The 21,910-nt window shown below is 35.1% G+C and overlaps 1 protein-coding gene across 18 annotated transcripts in view; it reads left to right on the forward strand.

Moving 5' to 3' along the window:
• HDAC9 (histone deacetylase 9) overlaps nt 1-21,910 on the forward strand; it is a 457,908-nt gene that overhangs the window by 397,946 nt on the left and 38,052 nt on the right. The gene's annotated exons all lie outside the window — the stretch shown is intronic.

The following is a 21,910-nucleotide window of genomic DNA, read 5'->3' on the forward strand; positions in this document are numbered from 1 at the left end:
AGGGACTGTCCAGCAGTTAATGCCCAGAGATGCCTGGAGAGCTGCAGCACTTGCCCAGCTCATGGACAAGGTGGAAACAAACATGTTAGAGTTTCTGACTCACTCCTTTCTGTTCCTCTTGCCATTTTTGTCTTGACTTTTTAAAGTATTGCTTTTCTGGCATTCAAATAACATTTTAGAGGTTTCATGCTTTTCAATAGGCCTCAATTTCCAAATGCTGGAGTAAGTTACTTCTCTTTAAGTATATATTGGAGATTTTAGACTTTGGATGCCTGAATCCGATCTCATATTGCTCTTTTGTTATTGTAATCTTTTCAGCTCCATGGCATTAATCCTGAATTACATCAGTGTTTATGAAGGCCAAATTTTTCTAAAAGACTACTCTGTTGGGTCTCAATATTTGGACGTCCATTTCAGTCTTTCAAAATGCGTGCTTATGGCAGAGATTTAATACTTTCTGAAAGACAGGTCTGTCTGACATATATGTAGCACTCCAAAATCACTAGCTCTTACCAGACATTGTGGCCAAACTGATTCTGAGCCTGGGATGTTAAGCAAGGCCGGGTGATGTAGTTAGTAACTCTCTGTACAGTAATGTGCATTGTAGCATTGCTATGTATCAATTGCTTTACATGGGGCAACACAGAATGGTTTCCTAATGCAATGCTGTGAATAATTTTCTTCAGTATAACTACTTTTATTCAGTATATTGAATATCACCTCAACAGCTATTAAATATAGACCTCTGCTGCTAATGGCAAGTACCTTGGGAAAAGTCTGGGGAAGTCAATGAGACTTAATGGCATTTAAAACACTGCACAAATGGACTCCAGAGGATTTTGTCCTTCTAACCTCTGCCTTTTGTTACAGATCACTAGACCAAAACTGTTGTTTACCTCAGGAGGTTCAGGGTGTACATGCATATTTTTTATTTTAATTTTCACTGCATGCTGAACAGGCTCCCCTGAATACCAATGACAGTGATGGAGGAACAGAGTGACTGTCCATAGTGGTGTGCTGTGGGAAGGGAGAATTCAGAAAGCACTGCAAGGGTCTACCCAAGGACACTTACACAGGTGCTAATACACAAATGGGCTGGAAATGGAATATCCCTCTGGCTGCAAGTAAGACACTGAGTTTAGCACAGCTTTTCAGCTTAATGTAGTGGTTACACTGGAGAGGAAAGACACGTAGCAGGTGGTGTGCATGTTTGAGTATCATTTCCCTGTGTATTATGATTTTTAGTAAAACATTTTGCAGGAAGAGGAGAGATATTTACTCTCTGTGGTTCCTGGTCAGCAGCACTATTCCATGAGCTCATGTGGGAGGGAGGTGAACTTTCAACTGGTACTAAATTAGATATTTTGTTGAGAACCATTGTAGAACTGTCTGTATTTAGCTACAGAAGGTAGCTAAAGGTTGAGAAGGTATTTTACATATCCCTTAAGAATCCAAGATGCTTTGGAATATGTACTATTCTGGCATAGCAACTTCAACAATTTAACTAGAAATTGCAGCACATAAAAACGTTCAGACATTAGAATTAGTATTTGTTTTCATTCATGAATTAACTATTATTAATTAATTAATTAACTCTTCATAACTTTTTAAAAGAAATCTCAATACATTTTTTAATATAAGAGGCTGCATATCTACTTCTACATATGTGTCTGTAAGCAAAACACAAAAAAAATTGCCAGTGTAGATGGCTCTTGTTTAAATTAAGAGAAAAGCCAAGATAGACTCAGATAGTGATCATGCACCTGAGGGATGAATAAAGCCATTTTTACAGAGCCAAAGGAATTTATTATTTCCCCAAAACAAAATTCTCCGCATTCCACCATACTATTTTAGAGCATAACATATTATACGTGGTATGTAGGAAAATGAACAGCCTATTAAAAAAATAAGGTCCAAAGAGAAACTTTCATATTAGAGACTAAAAATATATATTTGTGCAAGGTTTTAATCTAATTTGTTTTTAATAATTAGAAATTATACGCCGACAAGTAAAGTTGAACCTGTAAATATTCTTTCTTTATAAATCTTTAGCACTTCATGTACACTAAATGCATAGAATTTTCTGATTTCTATGATTTAATACAAGCTTTGCAAATTAGGGTGAGATTGACATCAAAGGAGAGAAGATAGATCCTTAGCTACTAACTTTGCTCTTAAAGAGCATTTAGAAGCCACTAGATACTTGATAATGAATTATTTATGTCTTTCCCTCAGAGTACAATCTAAGAGAAAAAAGTAAAATGTATTAACCATTCAACCGTCTCAAGTTATATAGTAAAAATCATTGGATGAAGATAGCAGATTGAACTAATTACAGCCTGGAGTAACCATATAGCAGGCAATTACATTCAGCAAAAAAATGGTCTGGTAAATCTGCATAGTTTGAGAAATGTAAACTGTAATCTGCTTTAACCCAGAATTTTTTTTTTATATATTGTCATACAATCTTATTTACTGAGGAGCTGCCATTTCTGATTAGTAAAGAAACATGTCAGCCACAAAATAATTGTATATATACATATTTGCAGCTGATTTTAAATCTGTGAGTCTGTTGTGCATGTCGGGATTTCTCACAGTGATGTGGCTCTCAACTCCTCCGGAAGGCTGTAGAATGGAATCTGGCCAACTGAGATCAGTGATGATAGCAGAGCTTGGAGATATCTCACTTCCTAATTTATCTCTAGCTGTATTAAGTAATGAAATCACTAATGGTCTTTTTCCAATTAAAAAAAAATAGATAGTGTTTAAAAAAAAGATTGAAAGGAAAGTTTGAATCTTTCCAATCCTATTGCACTTTTCAAATTACTTTCCCTATTTTTTCAACATGGCTTTGCAATTCCTCTTCATCTGTTGATTAGTTTTCACTAAACTAAGCAATATTTAACGAAGTTTTACCTGTCTGGGAAACAGATTTGTTTGGTGCAATGTAGAATTGAGAATGAACATTAAGTAAAACATTTGTTTCAACCCAAACTTTGAGGATTTCACAGGCACATTTTTCTTTATGTTAGCTCTGTGTGCCAATCCTCTCTCTTAATGAAGTGCCATGATTTCAAAAGGTGCTTGTGTAATACACCTACATACACATACACATCTTGAAATATATACTCAACCCATGTGCATAAACTTTGTGATGGATTTTATATTCTTTTAAGAGCAAAAAAGGCTTCAAAGATTTGATATGACTGGTGGCATATGGCAGAACTTGTTGCTGCTAGGAAATTCTCAGTCCTTTGGTACAAGCTACATTCCTAATATCTTAGTCAGGAAAGGCAAGCTTTATTGACAACACTGATGAAAGGCCACCTAGCATAATTAGAAACAGGTATACTTTTGAATTCACAATCGCTTTGCCCTGAAGAAGGCCTTCCCCCCAAAAAGGATTTGTGTCAGAAAAGGACTTTGTTTTTCCAAATAAAAACTTTTTATCTGCTAAAAATATTATCTTTACTCACAGACAGTGCCTTGCCTGTGGCATTATGCTATGGGAACTGCACCAAGTTTAACATCAAAAAGCAAAGAGAAGAAAGTGAGACAAATGTCATGTTGAACTTCTCTGGTAGTCCTCTTGGTCCAGGGTCTTGCATCAGTTAAAGGAGCCAACTCTTGCTAGGAACTTCTCTAATATATGGTGTGTTGTGTCAGGAATATTCAGGCAACTTATCTCAGATTTTGCTTTCTCTGCCCCTTCTGTAATGACTCAAGTTTGACTTCATTAGCTGAAATAGAGTACCTTTTGTAATGTGAAGTCCATCTTCAGTCCCAGCATGGCTCTGTCCCTTTTGCTTGGCTGAGTGGTTCCCCAAAATGTAAGGTGAAGGTGGGTCCAGCAGCTGGAACTCTCATACACACCTCTTATGCAAAGTGGCTGTTGGAGTCTTTGAGATCTCTTTGTTTAGATCAGGCACTGTAAAAGTCCTTTGATTTTATTGTAAAATATAATCAGGTGAGAGGAAAACATGCCTCAGTTCCTGACTGGTCCAATGGGGTTTTTTTTATTATTACAAATTTATTTTTTTCAATAAGATAACACAAAATATCAGCACCATATAACATGTATCATCAAAACATATTTTTATCAAATTCACTTTTTGTACTGGAGTGATAAAAGTGTTGACAATGAAATATTAAAAAAAGCAATGGAAGAAGAAGTAAAGGGAATAAAGGAATTTTATATTTAGAATAAAAAAGATATGTTTAAAGAGTATGAATCTACTCCTTCCTGTTATCCTGATGATCCTTGGATAGAATTACTGAAGATAGAACTGAGACATTTAGTGCTTTATTTTACAGTTAATTTTTACATTGTCTGCTAAAATATATAGTATTATCACACAATTTGAATTTTGTGTAGTGAACAAGTGTGAAGACGAGCTGTCAGATCTGATCATAAATTTACAAGTTGTTAGATCTTGTAAAGGAACTGTTTTTAAATTTAGCTCTGCTGGCTAAAGATCTCCATGTAACATCATCCTGAGGTGAAGTACTTTCTCTTTGTTTTGTTGAACAGCTCTTAGAATAATGCTTGCACTAAAGCCACTGAGATCACTTTACTGTTCAAGTAAATATTCTACATAATTGCTCATTAAATCGTGACCATTCCATAAAAAGAATAAAGTAAATAGAGAGGTGCCAAGCAAGAATGAAGACCTTTATCAAGGTACTTAACTTCCTGAAGCACTGCATTTGTTAAGGGCTATGATGATTTACTGGAGTTTTCCTGTTGTTTTACTCTCGTGTTCCAAAGATGCTATTTGACACCAGAGTGCAAAATAAAATCAGCAATTAGCATTAGGAAAGGATACCACTGGGGAATTTAAAGAGCAACTGATATTTTGTCTATTGGAAAGTTTGTTTTCTGTTATGCCAAATTTGTAATGAAAAGTTGATCCAGTGCCTGGAATATAACTAATTCTATCTAAGCTGATTTGCAACTCTTAATGTTTTTATTTGAGAAAATTGCAATAATTCCCTTAACCTATCAAAAGCTGAATTATGCTGTAAAACACTCCATTCAAGAGGCATCAATGAAAAAAGTGCTGAAGTTATTAGCAGTTTCCCTTCTCATGAGCCCAGGTTATTTCCAAAGGATATGTCAGCATAAGTGGTAGAAATTAATGTATATAAAAGACTGCTGACTTGCAGTTCTTCCGTGAGGAGCCGCTTCTCGTGGCTGGATCTGATACTTTGTAGAACACAAATAAGAGCAGCCAGGTTGAACTTGGGGGCCTGTTGGTTTCCTGCTGCTTTGCCCTTCACATTTCAGTTCCAATTCCCACTGGAAGTAATGAGTTTTGATAAGAAGATCTCTGAATGTAATATAAAATGCTATTAAAAACTAAAATACCTAGCATCTCGGCACAAGCAAATTCAGAAGCAATGGACACAGTTGCGATAGAGATCACTGATTGCTGAAACAAATGATCTAGCATGGTGTACCAGCCGTGATTGGAAGTTTTTAAAGGAGACCTATAAATAGATGTCATCCTTACAATCAGGTATACCACTGCACACTCAGACACCAGAAGCTTCATGTAAAAGTTTTTCTTCAGTGACTAATCTTTTCTTCAGCCTTCACAACTGTCCTTCTGTTTCTTGGAATTCTTCTGTGTCCCACTGTGTTTTGTGTATAGTATATGGGTTAGAAACAGACCAAAGGCTAATGCTAGAACTACATATCACTGAATTCAAATGCAAAACTGCTCAGGGTCAAAGCCTGGTACTTAAGATCTGTTTCAGAGATAAAGTTTCCCATGTGCCAGCTTCAGTACTTCTAAGACATTCTATGTGACTATTCTGAGTATTTCAAGTACTTGAAAGGCTATGTACGTTCACTGTTTTTGCATTGTTTTTGTGGTTTTTTTCCCCTGGAAATACTTAGTTTCTAAAGGAGTCCCCAGATAATATTGTTACTGTCTACTGGACCTGGACAGCCTTGAACTGGCTATGAGTTCTTTTGGGTAAAATGATTATAATGTCTTTGGGTAGGGACTTCACTGTCTTGTGATTATTTCAAAGTCTTCTCTGACTCTTGACTCCAAGAAAGTCCTGACTGGGACTACTGGGGCTAATGTAATAGGTATATGTTAGGGAGGGCAGGAAAAAGGAGTCCCTGAAAATTGACAGCTGACTAAAGAGAATAGTAGTAGCTTGGTAGATGTTTGAACACAGTTTGAGTTTCTAAAAATAGCATTTCAGGCTTTTGTAATGCATGTCTAATCTCTTCACAAGTAAGAAAGTCTTTTTGACGCAACTATGAGAAGCTGTGATCTTGGTAAGTCTGGCACTGACTGCCTCTGACTGCAGTTTCATAGCTGGCATAGCTGCTCCAAGCTGCTCCTTGCCATACAAAAGGGTGGTTGCACACCACTTCCCCTTCTGAGCTGTCCATTATTTACCTTGCACTGGGTCAGCTTCTTGTCAATCTTTCTGTAAACACATGGAGCATTAATTCATCAACCCATCAGAAAACAAAGTCAAAAAAGTGAAAAGGCTTCTATTGAGCTGAATCTGAATCAGATTATGGAAGGACCAATGTGTGCCAGAGGCAGCAGGGAAAGGAAGAGATTGCATAGGATAATTTATGGCAGCAGTAAACCATAAATTACTTCAGTTGCCACAGCTGCCTTCTTTTCTGAAATCTCCTGAGTTCAGAGATTCAGGTTTTTTTGACATAATTTGGTTGTCTTATCATTCTATCACTTGAGATGATAGAATGATTATTCAACAGGATAGATCTTCAGCTTTTGACTCAGCACTAACAGCATTGGAGATGGGTTGAAGCAATGACTGTTGATGCAGCTTTCCACTGGGGAGTCTTCTCATTTGTATTTTCTTTCTGTCCCTTTTGGCTCTTGGAAACTATATGATACCCAGTGACTGGCAGCAAGAAAATGTAGCAAAATGTAGTTGTTCACTTCTGAAAGCAAAGATTGGGTTTTTCCTAGGGTGATTTCTTGAATACTAATTAAATGGCAGTTTGGTACGATCTGAACAATATCAAAATAGATGACAAATTAGTTGGTGACCAACCCTTAGACACTATTATTTTCACAGGATTCACTGTAAGAAGTATAGCATTTTGGTTCCTTTTTCCTTGGAGCCTGTAGCAGTCATTGCTGTATCATATCCTACGATTTGGACATGGTCATTGGATTGCCCAGCCTCCTAAATCAGATTATGTATATTTACTCCAGCATTTGTACTCCTTAAATTTGCTCTTGGAATACAGATATTGCTGATTTATTTGTCGGTGACTGGTACATTATTGGCTTGTACACTACATGTATGAATATGAATGCAAAAATTGTCAGAAATCCTTCTCTCTGAGGAAGAGTAGTCTGTTGGCTCCCATGGAAGAGAGATTGGAATTCATTGTATAAAATTAGTGTCTTCTCTTGAACACAGCATAAAAAGACAAATGTAAAGATACATAAAAAGGCAAATGTGAAGATATAAGAGAAGAGGTCCTTTTCTCTTTTTTTTTATTATTTTATTTAAAGAAGGGATTAGTGCTTGGAGAAATTCAGAAAAATTCTGATGTTTGGTTGAAGAATCTGCTTTCACATACTGTCAAGTAAGCATATGTCAATGGCTTGGATTATGAGCTTGAGCTGTGAGAAAACAGTGAATAATTCACCCCATTTACTGAGGCTAGGGAAATCCTCATGTTCAGACTTTGGGGCACGCATATCTAACTGGAAGCTCATCTGAAGGATTCAGAAATCTTAGTACTGATTTTGTTATTGCCCAGTGTTTTCAATACTGTCTGGCTAACTGGTGTATCTTCCAGAAAGGGTCTACCTAAGCAGAAAGTGAGTGAAATTAGAAATATTAATAAAAAAGCATTGATTTTACCTGCTTTTTCATTTTTACTTGGCCTTACTTTTTGCAAATGGGCCAGGAGAGATTTCTGTTTTCATTCTCACTCCTGCATCTCAAAGAGAAGATCTGTCTGCTGGCTAGTTAACTAATTGGTACAAGTGAAAAACCACCTGTGCAGCATGTTCAGCTCTGCAGTGTCAATCCATCTGCAGAATGCATCAGGTACCCATTCCTTGGTTTAGGGCAGTTGCTGGAGACAGGACAGAGGATAGATTACTATGGGGAAAAAAAGAGAATCTACAGAACCATTAAGAATTATTTTTCCTTTTTGATCATCTTTTCTTATCTCTTCACCTACCTCTTGATGCTTTTTCTTTCATGGTACAGTAGCAACATTGGCTAGTGACAATAATTTATGTGAGGGATGCAAAATCCGTAAAATTGGTTGCACCTTCTCTCAGTTTTGAAATGAAGCTTATGAAATCTTTTTTCTTATTGAAACAAAGAGGCTGTCATTTAGTAGAAGAAAGGAAAGAACAAAGTTTTTGGGTTTTTTTTCCTTGGGAGTATTAATCATGTCAGATTACAATTTAAATAGAGCAAATTAAATATAAGTTTTTAGGGCCATTTTGAAACTAATGGAGCTTGACACAGTGTTCAGCAACTTGCCTATGTGTTTTGCAGGATTGGGTCCTGAGAGAACATTGTTGAAAGTCATCTCCAAATGTGGATTTCTGCATAACAAAGTGTCTGATCTTTTATAGCATCGTTGCATTGGGAATTAGTCTTGTCTTTGGGAATTTGTAGTCTTTAGTAGAAGAGCATGATTTATGTCTTAGAATTTAACCATTCTCTGTAATAAATAGAAATGTGCCACAAGTATTTACTTGGTTGCGCCATGGGAAAATTTTTAACATATTGTTCACAGCTTCAAAATGCTATAAAAGAAGGCATGTAATTTGAAGACCGACTATCCTTTGTGATTTCTAACCAATAGATTGATTAATATCTTTCAAAAGAGACAGCAGCCAAAATGTTTACATCTCATTAGGCAGAGAAGAAGAGAGCACACACAATTTTGATTATGGGCTTGGATGGTTCATTTCTTTGGGCTTCACATCCCCACTACTTAAGGCAGACTGTAACTTTAAGATGTTATCTCTTGCCTGCACAAATAAACAGACAGTTATGCTTTTTATGGTGGGTAGTTCTCAAACCAACAGGGGATTAAATGATATTAGCTGGAGTTTGTGGTTCCCTGCTGAACTATCACGGGCTCCATGGATTCCTGTCCTGAATGTTTCACAGAGCAAACACCTCTTATCTGAGGTGATATTCTCACACTGGCCTCTTGGCCATGGACTTCAAAAGCTGATCACAGGGAGGACTTGAGAGGCAATAACCCTTAATATAACAGTCTCTCCTGATAGGGAAAGACAAGGTAAAGGTAAGGCGTCTCTGAAGTTTGCTCTTGTGTGTTTAGCCCCATGGGGTGATAAGGGGCCATCTGTTTTTTCAGTCTGCAAACTCATCTTTTTCACACTATCCCAGTATCAAGTACACTTTAGGTCTGACTGGTATCAGCACCAGCAATTCTTCAGTAATCTGAAGAGATTTTCTTGGTATTTTTAGCTTTGATCCCAGCAATTGTCTTAGTTGCTATTGTACTGGGTTTTTTTTACCAAGCAAATACATGAAATAAAATTTAAAACATTATGTTCAAGGTAGCATTGTTGCAAAGAAAATAACTTATTGGAATAAAAGGTGTGTTAATTACTTGTAGATAAAGGGAAATTTTTGTGCTTACCTATGTGATTAAACTCAAAATATCAATTCACCTTTATTAATTATTGAAACAGAATATCAGTACTACCAGTTCTAGAAGTTAAAAAATACTGCTTCAGGCCTCAAAACTATTGTAAGAGTTAGTAAAATGCTACTCAGATTTATTTTATCGTGGAGCTCCCAGAACATCTTCCTTCATCTTTTAAGCTTTTTCTGACAGCCATTTTTTTTATCAATGAAACATTTGGATTCAATTGCAATCTCCTGATGGCTTTATATGCAAATACTGAATACTATGAAATCTGCAATAAAATGATGCAAGTTGCCAACACTGGCACATAAAAAAAAGCCTGATTTTTTTCAGCACTTTATTACCTTAATTTGTTGTTTTGTGGGGTGGGAGTGGTGTCTGTCTTTAAGGAAATTGTTCTTGCTTATACCAAATAATTGCCATAAAATTTCTGGAAATGCAAGAATGTAGATCCTAATGCCACAAGCTTTTACTTGCTTTGAGCAGTCTTGTTGATGGAGACTACCCCACCAACCTGATTAAGATTTACTAAAATAAGTAATGTTTACAGGGACAGAGATTATTATGGTACAAAAAACATGCTAAAAATCTTCAAAAGCATATTTACATGAGAACTCTGTTATTCAAATACTTCCTGAAATCTTACAGAATTAAATGGAAAAGAAATAATTTTTGTTCTATTGTAAAATAGAACATTTGAAGTGAATTTACTAATAACTTATTTACTTCAGATTCATTCTTTTTTCCCCATCATCAATTCCGATTCATGTACACTATAATGGACCAAAGGAAAGATCTTGAAAGATCTCCTTTGAAAGAAAAAACTAAAATTAGATAACAGTCCAGAACAACAGACTATTGTTAGTCAATTAAAATTCACTTACTTAATGTTTTCTGTTTACGATGGCAAATTAATCACTTGTTTGTTTCCTTTGATCCATAGTCATATCTCTTTTCCTTAAATTCCTCTCTGTTAAAAAAAAAAGTTCTCTTTTTTGATATCTGACATTCTATCCATTCAGAAGAAATTTGTTTGTGAGAGCCGATTTCTAAATGTTTTTTACTTATTTAAAACAGATTAGCATTCTCTAAAAGCAAAATATAACAAAGCTGTTTCATTTAATAGTGGAATGTGTCCTTTACTGAAATGTCTGGGTTTTAAATGTAGTAGCTTCCAAAATTATTTTCCTAATATGATTCATTAACATCAGATATTAATTCAGTGATTTATTTGTATGGAAAACAGATCACTGACATGTATTGCCATATAATTTATGTTTTTATTTATGATTGCAGCCAGGCATAATGTGTTCTTGTTCATCGTTTTCTTCTTATTAAGCAAAAGCTGGTTTGCAAAGAATAACTTAAATTGCTTTGCACAGCACTTTTAGCACTGACAAGAGAAATTATCAATTTGAAATGTGAGATATATATAAATCTCAATAAAAATTGATATATCTTTCCAAGTTTTTTTTTTTTAAATTTTCATGCAATATATTTATTTTTAAAATAAACAGATTTATTATTTATTTCTATTAAAGAATTTAATTTATCCAAAACAGTGGAAAAAATGCAGACTGTCTTTAATTGGTATGAGGTTTTTCTGGTAGAGAAGAGGTGTTGACTAAAAGATCAAATCCAGTTGTTATTATTTGAATCTATTTTTATTTCTATTTTAAAAGGTAGTATCTGTAGTCTCAGAAATCCTTTGTTTTCAATGAAAGTTATAGTAGCATCTTTTATGGTTCCTTCAGGAACAGCTTTGCAGTAAAATGGTTTTCAATATGGTTTTCAATATGACAGGTCTGTGTCCTAACAAATTTACCACGAATTTCAAGAAATTTTGTCAAATCATCTTTGAAATATTGCATAAGTAAGTCCAGTGTTTTGAAGCAGGCTAGCACAGAAGTAAAAGTGTCAGAGTATAACTAATTTCGTTGAAATTTCAGTAGCCAACATGAAGAGATCAAAATAATTTTTCATTCACTTAAATAGTTGAGTAAGCAGCATTCTTAAACCTGCATCAAACCCTCGAGAAAACAGTAGAGAAAATCCATTTATCAAGTGATGTGATGCTGTTTTAAAATTGTATTTTAATTTAAAAATGTCTTATATCAAAGGAATTAGTTATCCAAAATTAATTGTGGCATTTATGTCACCATGTGAATCAAACATTCTTTTCCTAATGGTGTAACTGCACCAATAGTAGCTTTATAGGACATACAGGAAGGCAGTGCATATGTCCTGAACCATGTAATTTTTTTCCTTTGGCTCTTTTTGGGTGCATATATTCCCACACATATTGGACACCTCTGGGTTTTTTCCAGGATACTTTTTGAGGAAAAACATTGAGGTCACAAAAGCTGAAGATCTTTAAGGGAAAAAGTAGTAGTTCTGAAATGTTTTCATCCACCAGGAGTTTCCTTCCTATTCACTGAGACTTACTGAATTTTTCCAAATTACATTACAAATTTGAAGATTATCTAAATGAACACTATTCTTATAATGTTGTAGGTTACTGATAGGGAGTAAAGAAGATTACTTTAAAAAACACTTTAAAGGGTCTGTGCAGTTTTAATGGCTTGAGTGAAACAAAACACCAAACAGGATGTCCTTGTCCCCTTTGAACTTGAGGCATCACATTGACATGAAGCTACTGAATTCTCTCATTAGTTATGTAGTGCTGGAATCCCAGCGGCACTTAATGAAGATAAGTTTTTATGTAGTGCTTTCAAAAAAGAGTTGGAAATTGAGTCTGACCAAATTTAGTACTCTATCACAGACATAATAAAGTTGAGAAATCAAGAGAAAAGAAAAAGAAAAAGAAAAAGAAAAAGAAAAAGAAAAAGAAAAAGAAAAAGAAAAAGAAAAAGAAAAAGAAAAAGAAAAAGAAAAAGAAAAAGAAAAAGAAAAAGAAAAAGAAAAAGAAAAAGAAAAAGAAAAAAAGAAAAAAGAAAAGAAAAGAAAAGAAAAGAAAAGAAAAGAAAAGAAAAGAAAAGAAAAGAAAAGAAAAGAAAAGAAAAGAAAAGAAAAGAAAAGAAAAGAAAAGAGAAAAACAAAAAGGGGAAAAGATTAATATCTAGAACATAAGAAGAAATTTTCTCTTTCATTCAGACAAAATAAGATTTTTCTTATTGTAATTTGCATTATATAGCTGAAAGAAAGAAAAAGTAAGATACTACTAATTTGTGTTTCTTGCATAAAATTTTCAAAAATACTTTAAAATTATTTACCTGCTTTTTTATTATGATTCATTTTATTGAAAGAAAATTTTGTAAATTATTTTAATGGAACTGGCCATCTTATACCATAACAAGTGTACTTACAGCATAACCACTTTAGCATGGTGTACACTGACCATCAGAACTTGGTCAAGACCTAAACTCAGTATTTTTAAGAGAGATAGTAGAAAAAAAAATCATCTATTCCAAGGTGGGACAGATACTTCAGGCAAAACTGAGAGAATATATTTAGTTCAGCAAACAGTTAGCACTGTTCTAGATATATTTCTTCTGAAAGACAATAGCAGTCTTTTGACTTTGGCTGACTACTGACAATTAGAGCATCATAAACCAGATGTCAAACATTACATCTTGAGTAACTTTTTTCTTCAAAATTTGCCCATCCCTCTTGTCATCGTGGCTCAACTACCTAATTTAGTCCGCTGGGTAACACTGTCCTTGCTCAGTACCTGTTTTTATTTTATTAAAATTACTTAAAGAAAGAGTATCTGTAAAATGCATTGATTTGCTCTGAATGTTTCCTTAGCTTTTAAGAAAACTGATGCACAATTAGTCTGCTCAGAAATAAACATAAAATTTTAAAAAGTTCAGATAAAAGGGCCTCCCATTACTACAGGAATATTCCCTGACCAATTTCTTTATAATTATATTGATGTGTCACTGAACTGTTCCTTCTGTGTTAGTTTCACCTCAGTGACTTTTACCACTTACTGCCTTAGAGAGACTGATCTGTGGAGATTTCCTTCTTGAAGCGTGTCCCTTGAGATTTGATTTTCATTTGCTTCAGTTTATCTCTCTGAAGTGGGCTATCATTTCCCTCTTTCAAATGTCTATTTTTTGAAGCAATATAGATATTTATGTTAGCACTGTTTAGAGATACATCAACTGCTGATCTGAAGGAATTAATTCATGATGGAGGAGGACATTTTCCAGTGTTTCAGCCTGGGAAATCCCAGGTGTGAGGATGGGAAGGCTGGACCTCAGACATCAGAGCTGGAATGATTCTTTTGACCAGGTTGTTTGACTTCTAAAACACCAGGACAAATGGTCAAATTCCCTTCTTTTTCTGGGATATCTAAATGCCACCCTGGTAAATGCATACCACTTACCAAGTTTTTGTCATGTTATTAGCAGACAAGTGCCAGTATATTCAAGGGGAGACACTGAACTAAAAAGGTGTTAGGAGAGATTGAACTAAGTACTGAGCAGAGCTTTAAAGAGCAGATGATTTATGTCTTAGACAAAGAAAGCAAGGTGCACAGTAGTAGGATAGCAAATATTTTGAGTCAGATGGCTAGTCTGAGGAATTATTTCTGGTTTTAATGGAACAAATTTGGCATAGAAATTCTCTATGTGTACAATTATTTTCAACTTTTATGAATCAGGGAATCATATGAGACATTTATAGATGAATAGGCTCTAAAGCTAAGAAGATTATTTTTATGACACTCTAATATGATTATATGTATTGCAAGTAGAGCAAACATAATTTCTACATAATTTGCATGGTATCTGTATAAAAATACCCCTGTTAGCTTGAAATTTGAATGATTATTAGAAATACATTAGGTAGTATTATTATATAGAAAATACTTTCTAAATAATTTCCTGGTAAGTATATAATTAATATACTATTACATGATAATATTAGTATCACAACTTCATTAAATAACACAAGGACTTGAAAGTAGGTCACCATAACCTACAAAATCTCTATCAAGAGTATCAAGAGTAATTTTTATTAAGGCACTAATGGAAGCACTTAACTAAAATATAAATAAATAAAATAACTAAAATATAAATAAATAAAATATAAAATAAAATATATTCATCTTTAATTTCATATTTAACTCAGAAGCTTCTCAATGAACATGCTGTATTCACAATGCATGACCTCGGTAGATGAAAGCATATTTTATCTGCCTGTGTATAAATAGTCTTTTGGAGCCATAAATGAGCTTCATCTCTCAAAGTTTGGCTTTCTGGACATTAAGCATCTTATTAAGTCCAGATTTGTCTGTGACGGGCAGTAAGAGAGGTGTTTAATTCCAAAAAGACCATCTCTTAAGAAAATTGTGGGTATCCCTGGGTATATTCCTATCTACCTACTGAGTAGTAAATAGACTGGAGGAGTAGCAGAGGCAAGACAACTAACTTTTCCTTACTTAAAGGCAGGGAAGAAGACTCTTGACAAATATTAAAATCTAGGGCTTTTTTTCCCATCAGTTTCAATATGTAGAAAGGTCATAAACTGAATATGAAATTAAATAAGACTTCTTTTAATACAGATCAAGTTGCTGAAATGGGTAGTTAAATTCTCTACAAATAAAATGAACTGCAGAATCTTCAATATTAAGAAAACCTTTTACATAAGTGCTTCACAAAGATTTTTAAGAGTGGCATTGTGGAACTCAGAAGTGTCTTTGCAGTAAGCTTACCACTACACTTCACTGGGAAAAAAACATTTTGACATAAATTCAGGTGTCAGTGTTGGTGATAGGAGATTCCATTGGTTCTGTTATTTTGCACTAACACATGAATGATCTGTAATATAAAAAGAACCTTCACCACAGATGTGGTTGTAGTTTCTCTGTTAGCAGTAAGCAGCAGTTTAGAAGGTGTGCAGATATGGATATACGATGTTGAAGGTGAGGGAAGAGATACAGTGAGTGAGGAGATCCCCAGCAAACTCCCAGAACAAAGGGTGTTAAGCTTTCTCAAAGTCCAGCTGCCTTGCTGGCCCCTGCTTCTCCAGCTCTTTCAGCTGTCATAAATACCCTGCACATACAGACTGGTTATGTGCACACATATATTTGGGCTGACAATTAAGAATCATGGCTGGGGGGGGACATTAATATTCTTCAAACCTCTGGACACCTTCAGGATTTGGCCCATCCAGAAACTGGTTTGTAGGTAAACTGCAATTAAAATCCTTCTTTGCAGCATCTAGTGTTGGCACATTTAGATGACACTACTAATGGACTACAATTTTCCAAGGAATGGAAGACCCTAAGGAGGAGAAAGACTATAAAGCCAGTTGTGGTGTTTTTGTTGTTGTTTCAACAGTTTGGTTCTTGAACTAAAAGGGAGAGAAAAAACAGGAAGAAGCTGGCCACAGAACAAATAAATATGGCATTGGCTCATATTCATTACAACACATTGGATAAAAATGAACAATGGCAACTATCAGCTTTCATGCACTTCCTTGGAAAAAAACAGTGTTGTGTAACTTGGCCAAAAAGACGACGACATGTACCACTGCACTTATACAGCCAAGAAGGGGAGTCAAACGAGCACCAGAAGAAAATAGCTGTTTTATTTGGAAGTCCTGTTTACTTGGAATATTTATTACTTTCATCAAAAAATATCAGTTTAGCATATCACTTGCACAGTTTCTACTCTTTTGGTTTTCATAAGAATTCCAGTAAACTCATTTTGCTACTGAATGGGAAAGATATTAGAAAGATTCAGAGACTTGGGGGGATAGAAAGGAGACAAGAAAGGTCAGCACAGAAGAAAAGGCTTAGATGAAAGTATGTCAGAGCAAAGCTTCCCATGAAAGATTATTGAGAATAAAGCTTTTTTTTAAACAGACATAAAAAACAATATATAAATCAAGAGCACAAAAGCGCTGTTTTATGATTTTTTTTTCTGGTGCTGTTTAATTTTTTTATATCTTTTTTTTGCCATTGTTAAAAAACAGCCAAAACTTCAAAGGCACGCTGCATGTGTTCTAAATCAGGACTTCAGTGCTGATGTATGACAGCACAAAAATTAAAACTAAATAAATGTGCTGTCTAAACTACCATATTTCTCAAAAAATTACTTTAAAGGCTTTAAAAAATTAGAATTATTGATTGATCTTACTTTACCAACCATAATGTTTTCAGCAGAGTAAAGGACAAAATATTATATTAAAAAGAGAGAAAGAAAAAAGAGTGTTGTCTGAACATATCTGAACACCTGTATTTGGCTGTCTTGCAGTTTTTTCAGACAGGCGAGGGGGCAAATGAAACTTTCCAGTGATTTGTCAGATAGTCGGTATGGACTGCATAATTTCTTAGTTTATTCACTATTTTCTGGAAGGCTCCTTTGCAGTCAGAGTAAATCGATAAAAACAAGGCAGTATATCTGTGAAGGAAAGAATAGCATTTCTGGTCTATCACATAAAAATGGTTGTAGGACTAATGTATTCTCATGAAAAATAGTTTGTGCAAGTTTTTCTTTTTTTACTATTTTCTTTTTTTCGAAATATGAACTTTTAAATGTGTTGAGTTAGCATTCCATTTTCATCTACTTACTGTCTGCAGGATCTTGCTGTTTTCTCTTAGAAATGGCGTGTCTGACTCTAAAGGTGTCTGGCCACAGCACACCCATTAAATCTGCTTGCAAAAAAAATTGCGTGACTGGGGTCTTTGTGGCGTCCCTTTTCCTCTGGCCTCTACTTTTACAATGGCCATTTGCTGTTCTTCCACTAAGTCATCTTGATTTGTATTGACTCACTTGTTTTATCAGGTTACAAAAGGGGCAAGTGGCCCAGGCAAATAGGAATGCAAATGCTGTTCTTTTTCATAAACATTTCTTTTACTTTTAGGACTCATTTGCCCCATCCCTGATAGGGCTCTTTTCCCAATTCTTGTTAAGAAATAGTCACCGGCTGTACTTTATATTCTATTTAAGTCTGAGGAGTGGTATTTCTTTGCAAAGGTTCCTGGATATTTGTGTGATCAAGAGAACTGGTTATTTACTACTTATCATTTTATCTTATTTAATCCCTACTCTGTTTTGTTCAGTTGCTTCAGTTGCACATTAAGAGAGCAGATACTATAGGATGTTATTTTATGATCACTAGAATGAAATAGATAATTAAGTTCAGGAAGTCAAAGTAGGCAGCGTGCTGGGAGTCTCTAAGCTGAACATAATGTCTGGCAAATACTAATATGTGTACAAACACTGTTACAAACATGAAACGGGGCTACACTACCTGACCTACTCATCTACTATTAATTTGATCAGTTCTGTTAATGTAAAGAAGACTGACTATACTTAGATGGTCAGAGATAACATTCTAGGGAGTTTGAGGTATTGAGCCCCAGCTTTAACCACCTGACCCTCAATTGGAAGCCCAGATCCCCGAGATTGTTAGTGATGCCTCCAGAGGATGACTCGAGAGTTCCAGAGCTCTCCAGGACTGGCTAACCCAAAAGAATCTTCACAGGGTTAATTACAGATTTTTTGGTATATACTAAGTGCTAAAGTTGCCTTTCCCACATGCGGAATTCAGAATTTGCCAGAATTCATCTTGGAGACGGTTAATTTGACATTTTTAATGAGCACTGCTCATATAGATAACGCATTTTTATTTTGGATAAATTTTGTAACAAAGGGTTTACAGTGTTTCATCAAGGAAAGAGTTCATCACTGTTTCCATATACACATCAGCTAGAACACATGTATGGAAGTGATATGTGTGCTTTTCGTGTTGAACTTTTCAAGATGTGGCCTGAAATTTTGTTTATAGAAAAAAGAAATATCAATAATTTAAGACACTGCACAGTTATTGTGGGAACAAGTAGAAGTGACATTTATGTTGTCTATGTTTCTGCTTTTTGCCTTTTTCTTGAAGAGGTCCTCAGAATTTTTTATTAGTGGCAGTCATTTGATGTCTAACAACAGAATACTCTTGGACTGGCAAAGTGTCACTACCTTCACCTATAATACTCTCTGCTGTTCAATGAACTGCTTAAACCTGTCATTTCTCCTCATTTCATTCCTAATTAAGATGGTATCAGCACATAGAATCAAATAAATGAAAAATGCTAATCTGGAACTACTGAAAGTAGCATCAGTAGAGACTCTTTCCAGAACAAACTTTCCAGTTTGGCACAAACATTTATCCATATGTAGGATGAATGAGTTGCTCACTTCAGTTGTGCCTGAAATAGTTTACACACTCCTTCTTTGGAACAGTAAATCTAGAGATTGCATACAAAAACTGTGCACAAAGGAACATTATTTGGGTTGTAAGGTCAATTGCTCTGAAGTTAGACCAAGAGAGATTTATGATTGCTTGCACAATGGACCCCTTTTGCATATGCTATAAGATAGAGATGTTAATTAAATGAACATCTACTATTCTGAACCTTTGCTTTTCTCTGCTTAGAGACGGCTAAGTTCAGGTTTTAACTATAAGCCAGCAGTAAATTCTAATTTCATGATTTCTGCCTAAAGCTAAAAACGATAGGAAATAAATGTTCCTCTCCTCCGTATATCCGTTTCTTCCTGTTATCCACTTTCCAATAATTAAAAGCAACCTTAAAACCCAACAAGTCCTGTGGTTGGTAAAAAAATGGCACTATGGTATCCTAAATTTCTCATTTCTTAAATCTTAATTTCACATTAAATGAAAATGTTTTTATTTTTCTCTCTTCCAATGTGTAACATCAGCCATCAGGTCACTTATATATTGCAACTGTCCATGAAAAGACAGCTAGAAATTGGAGCCAAACTGATAAAAATATTAACTTGATTGCATTATATAGTAGTCCCACAGAACAGGTAATAGTCATGTCAAAGCAAATTTCTCTCAAGCACTTCCAGACATAGTGAGAGTTCAGGAAGACCCAGTATAGAATGCGTAAGAAGTAAAAAAATTCCTAGCCTGAAGGGGCCATAGGAAGATTCCTGTCTGTTTCTTGGGCATCTGAAACAGAATAGGAAGAAAACAAAATTGTTTTTTTACAACCTTCTCTGCCTGCAACCACACACCTGCTCAATCACACCTGTATCAGCCCTTCTGGCTGCATGTGTTGGATTTCACACCTTTTGAATAGGCAACATCCAGATCTTGCTCTGATTTGTATAGATTTTAGCACTAAAGAAATGTTTATTATTAATAACTATCACTGCCAAGAATCTTCTTAAGTTTGGAAATTACTTTTTTGTTTGCCTACATGCAAGCACTTGTCTTCAGACATGATTTCTACTGAGATCTGGGCATTTCGTCCTTGCAAGTGTTACAATAGTTAGAAAGATTTACTGTTTGACTTCACATTGGGTACAAGGAAAAGAAAAAATTTATTTGTTTGTTTTCTTTGTTAAAAAGACTTCCAGGTTATCTTTGAGCTATTCCAGGTTGGACTAGGTATATGCCAAGGCTCATCAGTTTGAGATGGAGTTATGCATCACCTAGGAAAGAGATAGGAGCCATCTTTTCCACTGCTGCTAAGGATTTGTATTTATTGAAAGATAGTTTGAGTTTCTTTGTGATAACCCATTATAAAAAGGCATGGTCTGGGAAGATACATAAGTAGCTGAAAGGTTAGAAGGAGCAGCTGCTATTGGTTCCTCAAGTCCAGATGAGTTCAGGAAACTTGTGCATTCACTTAAAATTTCTGTTCTGGTTGATGAAATGTGGACCTCCAAATACGCATTTGAGCTTCAATGTGTATTTCATTCACAACTTCTAAACATATTTTACTATGGTTAAGAGAAAAAAATTGATTGCTTTTAATAGGCCAAAGTTTTGCTCACAGTTCCAAAATATAAACGCATTGCAGCCGTTGGATTACTTCAGATTTTGTCTCTGTGACAGAATGGTAGCATGTCTGAATAAATGGCAAGTGATGTGATTGCTCCTAGGGAGACCAGCTTGTTGTCAAGTGCCTGCTTATTTAAATGTTTTCATTGCTTTGAGTGTTATCACGGACACTTTTGCCCATACGTACAAACTTGTCACCCAGCATTGTCCCAGCTGCCTGTGTTTAGACCTCTTTTTAGTTGGCAACTTATCACTGGGGAATCCAGAGTTCACTGCAGCCGAAAGTTGAATGATTTTCATGTTAATATTACTGGGGCATTGTTTCACCTTTCTCTACAAATAAGGGATACAAAAAGTATATCCCCGGGGGAAGATTCAGAAATGCACTGCATCCCCTTGTAGAAATACGATCATAAACTTACTCTGCTCTCTTTGCCTTCTGACCCTTTCTGATGGTGCTAAGAAAATCTGTTTCCTTTACAGTGTTTAGTTTCAGCTCACATTCATTTTTTTCTTGCACATCCTTCCATGACTTTATTGTCTATTAGTCACAAGTATTTATTTTCCTCTTATTTAATAAGTCTCTTTTATTAACCAAACAAACACTTTTATCCTTTTACCAATTCTCTTATGTCCCATTTTTTCTTTCATCTTTATCTCTCATGAATAATGAATACTACTTATTAATTAATTCCCCCACATAAATTTTAGCACTAAAATCCAGGTTAAAACAATGAGAAGATGCTAAAATTTTATTCCATGGCCACTTATTTTATGAAATTAAATCAGCACTTTGGCCAAAACCGAGAATGACTAAAAAATTTGTCCTCTGCTGGAGTGACCACTTCATGTCCTAATGAGTGGAACTGTTCTGAATTTAATATTTTTCCCTGTTTATCTCTATTTATTTGTAGTGAGACAGTTGAATGCCTTACCTCTAAGGTTTCTAAGTGGCTTTGTTATGAAGTTTGGATAATTTTTGCCCAAACTGTCAGCTACTGTGGCTCTTCAGCTTTCATCAGAGTGAAGAGTAAATGCAATCCTGATGTTGCAATTTGATATACCGTATTTGCTAAGACTCTAGAGCCACTAGAGAGCTTTGAGCCACTGCAGCAGGTTATTTTACCTCTAGCTGTTAAAACTCTGGAGGGAGAAACAGTAGCTATTCTGGTAGTAGATTTTCAGTGTCTCCAGCTAAAAAAGCTGATGCACTGTTTTCTCTTGAAGGAGAAATAACTGTTGCTGCTCAAGAAACAGTATCTCAATGAGGAATGAATGGGTTTTGCCCTGTTGTGAACTTCCCACTTTTAAGTAGAATGACTAAGATGGCTGTTGCAGCTGCAACAACATCTGGAGTCCTCAAATTACCTTGACACTAGTTATCTGAATTTAGGTCTGAGTGTAGCACAGAAATACCATTGTTTGTCTTGATGTTTCTATTTTTCAATGAAGATTACCATTCATTTT

The sequence above is a fragment of the Sturnus vulgaris genome, chromosome 1, assembly GCF_052056855.1.
Source record: "Sturnus vulgaris isolate bStuVul1 chromosome 1, bStuVul1.hap1, whole genome shotgun sequence".
NCBI classification, from domain to species: Eukaryota; Metazoa; Chordata; class Aves; order Passeriformes; family Sturnidae; genus Sturnus; species Sturnus vulgaris.